Source organism: Triturus cristatus, chromosome 5_2, assembly GCF_964204655.1.
Source record: "Triturus cristatus chromosome 5_2, aTriCri1.1, whole genome shotgun sequence".
In the NCBI taxonomy this organism is placed as follows: domain Eukaryota; kingdom Metazoa; phylum Chordata; class Amphibia; order Caudata; family Salamandridae; genus Triturus; species Triturus cristatus.
In genome coordinates this window covers 173,624,557-173,633,573 of record NC_140588.1, presented here as the reverse complement: position 1 = coordinate 173,633,573, position 9,017 = coordinate 173,624,557, and positions in this window count along the sequence as shown.

Below are 9,017 nucleotides of genomic sequence, written 5' to 3'. Positions count from 1 at the left end.
ACAACCACTCTCTCATATTTTGGTCCATTTTAAGAACATTTTGCAGTATGTCACCCTCTAATGATTCTCATCTTGTCAGTCAGAAATCCATATCCATTGTACCTCACCAGGTTGTGTTGAATGACAGACTCTAGACCAAAATATAATTGGCACAATATTGACAAAATATTGTGGTCCAAAAAATTAACATTAGGGGCCTTATTCACAAAGATAACTTACACTGTTGAGTAAGTTTATTACTTTTCATTAGTCAGAAACTGCACTTCTGTAGTATCTTACACTTTTGTAGTAATTTACACTTTTGAATTAAGTCCAGCATTACACATGGCAAACCACTGCTTCTGCAACACCCTCTCATAAAAAATAATGGAAGTAGGGACCTACTACAATGGTGTAAGTTTACTACAAAAGTGTACGTTAGTGCAGTTTGTGAATGGCACTTTGCAGTAGTTATGTAGTACTACTGCAGTACTACAAAACCTACTACAAAGTGCAGTTTGTGTATCAAGCCCTATATTTTCAAATCTTTTTCTGGGATATTAATGGGAAAACATTGCTCAGAGTGCAGCCTAGTTTCTGGCAGCCAGAGAACCAGAGCTCATGGCACACACATTGCAATTACTTAACATTTGAAAAAGGATGATTTGAAATGTAAATGTAAAAAATGTGCAACATTGTTACAGGTGATGTCACTTATTAAGTTGAAACAAAAATAGAGAAATATCAATAATGTTGGCCAGCTTGACAATATTAAAAACATAGTCAGCCTGTTTAAAATCTCCAGTAGAACGAGGAAGTATTGCAAGAATATATTACGTGTGGAAAATATTTCCACTGCCTTGGAAGTTCAGTTGCAGTAGATGATGCAATAGAGTTGTATGTCAAGAGCAGAAAGAAATTAATCAGTAGGGTTGTCATATGCTGTAGTGAAGTGGTGGGAGTTGTAATACAATGAAAAGAGTGACCTAGTAAGTCTGTTTGATGTGTTGTGATCGAGTACAACATAATGTTTTACTGTGCCATTTATAGGCTAATATTCGTCCTCAATTGCCTGGAGCATCTTATTAAAATCCCACTCTGTGTTTGACCTTACAATTACAAATATTTCTCCATTCCATTCAACAAACTTTATTACGGTCATTGTAGCCCATAAAAAGTAGATGATACAAATACATACATAGCTAATTTTGAGCAATATAAAAAATTAATCAAAGGCAGATTATAAAAGATAGCCACAATGCATTTTAAGTTAATCAAGTATCATTACAACAATTGAGAGTTAAAATAATTAGGAGCGAGTTAAAAAAATATTAAAAAGATAAAAAAGGTTAAAATTAGACAAAGTACAAAGAGAACTATTTATGGTTGCTGTGATGAATTTAACAACACCCTATGCAACAAATAATTGAGGAATTGGGACATGGCAAAAACTGTGGTGGGGTGAGTGTCAGATCTCAGTATTCTATGCGCCTCTTAACACTGCCTACACCCCAGATTTCTACAAAGTGGTATGAGCCAATGCCTTCTGGCTATATTTAAAAAGGGCAAAAGAAAAGAACATGAATATCAGACTCGTCAGGGCTATTGCAAGCAGGACACCCAAGGTAAGGAGCTTTTGACCATTTGTTCGTGAATGCATGAACCGGCAGGGTCGCTATTCTAAACTGGATATATAGCTTCCTTTCCATGGAAGGTTGTATGTCATCCAGAAAAGGCTCAAGGAGGTACTGAGCTTTAATATTGAGGAAGTCAGCCGTTAGGTACCCATGTTTAGTGTTCCCCTGTATATCAGCTAGTCTGAGCGATCTGTAGGCTCTTACTAGTTCTAGTCGTGGAATTGTCGGGGACACTTCCTCAGGGTTACTCCATAGGTTAGGTGTGCCTAGTCTAAGGCAAACATCTTTTATATTTGCAAACCATGGTAACTTTACCACCCCCGGGAGTCCCATAATCCCCTTAAGTTCAGACTGCAAGACTACTAATTCAGGGGTCGCCCACAAACTACGCCAAAAGGTCAACGGTCTGAGTTCAATCTCCTCCACAATAGGTTTAATTCCTAAATCCAGGCACAGAGGGATGAGGGGAGTGCCTGGCGGTAGGCCCAAGAGCTGTCTCATAAATGTATTCTCTATTTTGGCCAGCCACCAGAGGGACAGTGACCCCATAGTTACGCCCCATACATTACAGCACTTCTAACTTGTACTTTATATATCTCAGTCACCGGGCTAGGCGGTTTGTATGAGGAGTTCCTAAAGGTTTTAGTGATTCCCCCAAACATCTGCGCTAGCCTCAAGCTTGCTTTTTCTGGTTCCGGGCCCCATTCAAATGTTTCGGACAATGTAACACCAAGGTAGTCAAAGACAGTCACCCTCTCTAACAAGGTGCTATTTAAGGAGGGGTTTCGAAGAGATGTTTTGGTTGGGTTAAAGACCATAAATTTGGTCTTTGATGCATTAATCTCCAGCCACCTGTTTTTACAAAATAAAGAGAAACGGTCAAGAATCCTTAGGATGCCCATAGGGGACTTAGATAACAACAAGGTGTCATCCGCTAACATAATTTCTGGCACCTTACCATGCACCAGCTTTGGGGCATCGTTGTCCACTACCTCACTTAATTGAGCCACCAAAGCATTGATAAAGAGGCAAAACAGGGTAGGGGCCAGCACACACCCCTGCCTTACTTCTCTGTTTACTGGGAAGTGGGGGGTCAATTCTAAGCCTGGGCAAAGCACTACGCTACGCTCGCGTAGTTTGCGAAGTTCGCGCTACTTCGCACTACGCGAACTGCACATAGCACAGTGCGAACACGCGTAGCTTAGTGCTGCGGTCACTTTTTGCTTGCTCGCGGTCCTCAACGTCAAGTTGGCGACCACGAGCAAGCAAAATGACATCCCGGCGAGACTTTTTCCTTGTTCGCGATCAGCAACATCAAGTTGGCGATCGCGAGCATGGAAAATAAACCTCCCGGCGAGATTCCCAACGCGAGGAGGTCAGGTTTCTCATTGCGAGTGGTCGCGTATGCTCGCGACCGCTCGCGATGAGAAACTACCAGTTCGCGTTGAGAAAGCTGCTGCTCGAGTAAAAATCTACTCGAGCAGCAGAAAACTACAGCTCGCACTGTGCAAGATGCCATTTTCAATGATTGCACAGTGCCGGTTGCTTGTCTGCACTGTGCAATCATTGAAAACGACATCTGGCACAGTGCGAACAAGGTACTACACAGTTCGCGAAGTGCTACACATAGCTCGCATAGTGCGAACTGCACTTTGCGTAGCTTCGCGAAGTGCTACTTCGCGAACTACGCCCAGGGTTAGTCAATTCCCCGGATTTCCCGTACCTTACTTGGGCAAAATTACCTGGATGCAGTCGCATGATCAATGACAACAGGTAGGGCGAGATACCCAATTGTTCAAGAACCTACCACAGTTTGGCCCGGGGGACCAAATCCAAGGCCGGTTTAAGGTCAACGAATATCAAATAAAGGCTGCCACCCTCTATTGACACCATCTTCCAATATGATAATTGGAGCCTGAAGATTTGGGTGCAGATTTACAAGCCCCATGCGCCACTTGTGTGTCATTTTTAACATTGGAAAAGTGGCGCAAAAGTGGTGCAAAGGGCTTGTAAATCTGCCCCTTGGTCGATAGTGGAGATATTCTTCAGAAAACCAGCTTGATACACACTCAGAATTTCATGCTCTTCCATCCAGGAGTGGAGGCACTCGAGGAGAAGCCTAGCGAATAATTTCTGGGTGACGTCAATCAGGCTGACCGGCCTATAGTTGGCGGGCAGGAGAGGTGAGCCCTTCTCAAAAATTGGGAAAATTTCAGCCCCTAACCAGGTGTCCGGGATCTTCATGCCATTCAGAATGACATTAAATGTTGCCCAAAGATAGGGTCACCAAATGTTTGGTTCCTCCCGAAATAAGTCCCCAGGAATCTTGTATAGTCCGGGGGCCTTTCCAAGGGCAAGCTTCCTGATTGCATTTAAAACTTCTGTGAAAGTAAACCCTTGGGGGTCTTCAAGGAAAATCCCTGGGATTGCTAAAGATGTTTCATCTTTGGGTTCTGTGGCATCCTCTGTGGAATACAGAGCTTGGAAGTGAGACTTCCATGCGGCTGCAGCAATATTCGGGTCTAATGCTGAGTTCTCTATACTACTGTCTGTACTCACTAGTGACCAGAACGTCTTCGTGTCCCTATTAGAAAGTGCTGTTTTAATGGCATCCCATCTTTCAAGCTCCCAGTTATTCTTAGCTAACTTGATACTATCTCGATAAAGGGCCCTTTTTGATTTGATTAAGGATCTATCCTTACTTTTGATGGCAACTATGAGGGCACCCTTTGCCTTAGGACAAGAATTGTTGAACCAAGTTTGTTTAACCCAGATCTCTTGACTGGGGGAGAATGTTTTGATTTGTTCTGCATTCCGTCCATCAATTGTGTGTCTTTTGCTTTCTCTCCCTAGGTGCGCCGGGTATGCCTAGACATAGGTCCCGGGCTCATTTTGCCAATGGATTCAAGCTATCCTGGCTGAAGAGGGGTGAAACCCCAAAACCAGTCCTAGGATGCTTGTTTCCGGTCCAGGGAGGACCTGGCTTGGTAGTTTGGGCTGGACTGTTCCCATGAGGCACAGGATCAAGAATGATTTGCATATGGCCAGATCTAAACTGAGGTGGCATGGTGAGCAAAAGAATGATGAATTTAACCCAGATCTCTTGACTGGGGGTGAATGCTTTGATTTGTTCTGCATTCCGTCCATCAATTGTGTGTCTTTTGCTTTCTCACCCTAAATGCACCGGGAATGCCTAGACGTAGGTCCCGGGTTCACTTTGCCACTGGATTCAAGCTATCCTGGCTGAAGAGGGGTGAAACCCCGAAACCGGTCCTAGGATGCTTGTTTCCGGTCCAGGGAGGACAAGGCTTGGCAGTTCGGGCTGGACTGTTCCCATGAGGCACAGGGTCAAGATTGGTTTGCATATGGCCAGGTCTAAACTGGGGTGGCATGGTGAGCAAAAGAATGATGGATTTAACCCAGATCTCTTGACTGGGGGAGAATGTTTTGATTTGTTCTGCATTACATCCATCAATTGTGTGTCTTTTGCTTTCTCGCCCTAAGTGCGCCGGGTATGCCTAGAAGTAGATCCCGGACTCACTTTGCCACTGGATTCAAGCTATCCTGGCTGAAGAGGGGTGAAACCCCGAAACCGGTCCTAGGATGCTTGTTTCTGGTCCAGGGAGGACCTGGCTTGGCAGTTTGGGCTGGACAGTTCCCATGAGGCACAGGGTCAAGACTGATTTGCATATGGCAAGGTCTAAACTGGGGTGGCATGGTGAGCAAAAGAATCATGGATTTAACCCAGATCTCTTGACTGGATAGAATGTTTTGATTTGTTCTGCATTCCGTCCATCAATTGTGTGTCTTTTGCTTTCTCGCCCTAAGTGTGCCGGGTATGCCTAGACTTAGGTCCCGGGCTCACTTTGCCACTGGATTCAAGCTATCCTGGCTGAAGAGGTGTGAAACCCCGAAACCGCTCCTTGGATGCTTGTTTCCGGTCCAGGGAGGACCTGGCTTGGCAGTTCGGGCTGGACTGTTCCCATGAGGCACAGGGTCAAAACTGATTTGCATATGGCCAGGTCTAAACTGGGGTGGCATGGGGAGCAAAAAAATGATGGATTTAACCCAGATCTCTTGACTGGGGGAGAATGTTTTGATTTGTTCTGCATTCCGTCCATCAATTGTGTGTCTTTTGCTTTCTCACCCTAAGTGCGCCGGGTATGCCTAAACGTAGGTCCCGGGCTCCCTTTGCCAATGGATTCAAGCTATCCTGGCTGAAGAGGGGTGAAACCCCGAAACCGGTCCTAGGATGCTTGTTTCTGGTCCAGGGAGGACCTGGCTTGGCAGTTTGGGCTGGACAGTTCCCATGAGGCACAGGGTCAAGACTGATTTGCATATGGCAAGGTCTAAACTGGGGTGGCATGGTGAGCAAAAGTATCATGGATTTAACCCAGATCTCTTGACTGGATAGAATGTTTTGATTTGTTCTGCATTCCGTCCATCAATTGTGTGTCTTTTGCTTTCTCGCCCTAAGTGTGCCGGGTATGCCTAGACTTAGGTCCCGGGCTCACTTTGCCACTGGATTCAAGCTATCCTGGCTGAAGAGGTGTGAAACCCCGAAACCGCTCCTTGGATGCTTGTTTCCGGTCCAGGGAGGACCTGGCTTGGCAGTTCGGGCTGGACTGTTCCCCTGAGGCACAGGGTCAAAACTGATTTGCATATGGCCAGGTCTAAACTGGGGTGGCATGGGGAGCAAAAAAATGATGGATTTAACCCAGATCTCTTGACTGGGGGAGAATGTTTTGATTTGTTCTGCATTCCGTCCATCAATTGTGTGTCTTTTGCTTTCTCACCCTAAGTGCGCCGGGTATGCCTAAACGTAGGTCCCGGGCTCACTTTGCCAATGGATTCAAGCTATCCTGGCTGAAGAGGGGTGAAACCCTGAAACCGGTCCTAGGATGCTTGTTTCCGAACCAGGGAGGACCTGGCTTGGCAGTTCGGGCTGGACTGTTCCCATGAGGCACAGGATCAGGACTGATTTGCATATGACCAGGTCTAAATTGGGGTGGCATGGTGAGCAAAAGAATGATCGATTTAACCCAGATCTCTTGACTGGGGGTGAATGCTTTGATTTGTTCTGCATTCCGTCCATCAATTGTGTGTCTTTTGCTTTCTCGCCCTAAGTGAGCCGTTTATGCCTAGACGTAGGTCCCGGGCTCACTTTGCCAATGGATTCAAGCTATCCTGGCTGAAGAGGGGTGAAACCCCAAAACCAGTCCTAGGAGGCTTGTTTCCGGTCCAGGGAGGACCTGGCTTGGTAGTTCGGGCTGGACTGTTCCCATGAGGCACAGGATCAAGAATGATTTGCATATGGCCAGGTCTAAACTGAGGTGGCATGGTGAGCAAAAGAATGATGGATTTAACCCAGATCTCTTGACTGGGGGTGAATGCTTTGATTTGTTCTGCATTCCGTCCATCAATTGTGTGTCTTTTGCTTTCTCGCCCTAAGTGCACCGGGAATGCCTAGACGCAGGTCCCGGGTTCACTTTGCCACTGGATTCAAGCTATCCTGGCTGAAGAGGGGTGAGACCCCAAAACCGGTTCTAGGATGCTTGTTTCCGGTCCAGGGAGCACCTGGCTTGGCAGTTCGGGCTGGACTGTTCCCATGAGGCACAGGGTCAAGACTGATTTGCATATGGCCAGGTCTAAACTGGGGTGGCATTGTGAGCAAAAGAATGATGGATTTAACCCAGATCTCTTGACTGGGGAGAATGTTTTGATTTGTTCTGCATTCCGTCCATCAATTGTATGTCTTTTGCTTTCTTGTCCTAAGTGCGCCGGGTATGCCTAGACTTAGGTCCTGGGATCACTTTGCCACTGGATTGAAGCTATCCTGGCTGAAGAGGGGACAACCCTGAAACCAGTCACAGGATGCTTGCTTCCGGTCCAGGGAGGACCTGGCTTGGCAGTTCGGGCTGGACTGTTCCCATGAGGTACAGGGTCAAAAATGATTTGCATATGGCCAGGTCTAAACTGGGGTGGCATGGTGAGCAAAAGAATGATGGATTTAACCCAGATCTCTTGACTGGGGGAGAATGTTTTGATTTTTTCTGCATTCCATCCATTAATTGTGTGTCTTTTGCTTTCTTGCCCTAAGTGCACTGGGTATGCCTAGACGTAGATCCCGGGCTCACTTTGCCACTGGATTGAAGCTATCATGGCTGAAGAGAACCGGTCCTAGGATGCTTGTTTCCGGTCCAGGGAGGACCTGACTTGGCAGTTTGGGCTGGACTGTTCCCATGAGGCACAGGGTCAAGACTGATTTGCATATGGCCAGGTCTAAACTGGGGTGGCATGGTGAGCAAAAGAATGATGGATTTAACCCAGATCTCTTTGACTGGGGGAGAATGTTTTGATTTGTTCTGAATTCCGTCCATCAATTGTGTGTCTTTTGAACCAAGTTTGTTTGGCACCCTTATTCACCTTAGAATGCGTCAGGGGGTTAAAAATGTTAGTCAGGCTAGTTGACAATTCTACGTGCAGAGCCTCAAGTCGACTGATGGTTTGAGGAGAGTTAAGTGACATGGCAGCCTCCTCCATTTCCATTAAGGGCGAAATAGTTAGAGCATATAATTCGGCTGCCTTATCTGGTGACTGCTTGAGTGTTCTCCATCTGATTTTCCTTCTATTGTTAGCAAGTGTTAAAATGATACCTACAGGGGTACCAATGGCCGTGGGATTGTAGAATTCTGGAGGCTCCAACTCCAGTATCAGGGCGATGTGGTCACTGTCATGTCTCGGCATGACAGCGAAGTCGACAACCCACTGCCATATGCTTGTTTCCACTAGAATATAATCCAAAAGAGAGGATTGTCCTGTTCTTTTAAAAAGGTTAGCTTCCCTGGCTGGTCTGACTTGGTACGGCCGTTACATGCCCTCAGGGAATGGTTTAGTGTTACTGCATTTATCTGGAGTGCCAGGGGGGTCCAGGCCTTTACCGGTGGAATTTGAGGATCAAGAATTAGCCAAAGACAATCCTCATCGCTAGGGGGAGCATCAGTGGGGGCAGCGAGGAGCTCATATTGGCAATAAAAATCTCTCCCTATAATCAGTCTTGCATTCAAGGGTGCGGATTCAATAAATGTGTTTAATAGATCTATGGTCGGGGATTCCTGTGCGATGCTTACTGGACGGGAATACATGTTAATGAAGGCTATTTTGATCCTGGAGGAAAAAGTGAGTACAATACACTGGATGTCGTTGGATAAGGTGTTCAACTGCTCAACAGTACAATCCAAGTGAGTAGCAACCCAAGTGCATGAAAACCCGCGGAGTCTACCTCTTCCCCCTGTCATAGCCAACACATTGAAAGTTGCATAACCCCCCCCCACAATGTCCTCCCTTGCCCATGTCTCCTGAAACATACACACATCATGGTTGCCTACAAATTGCACCCAG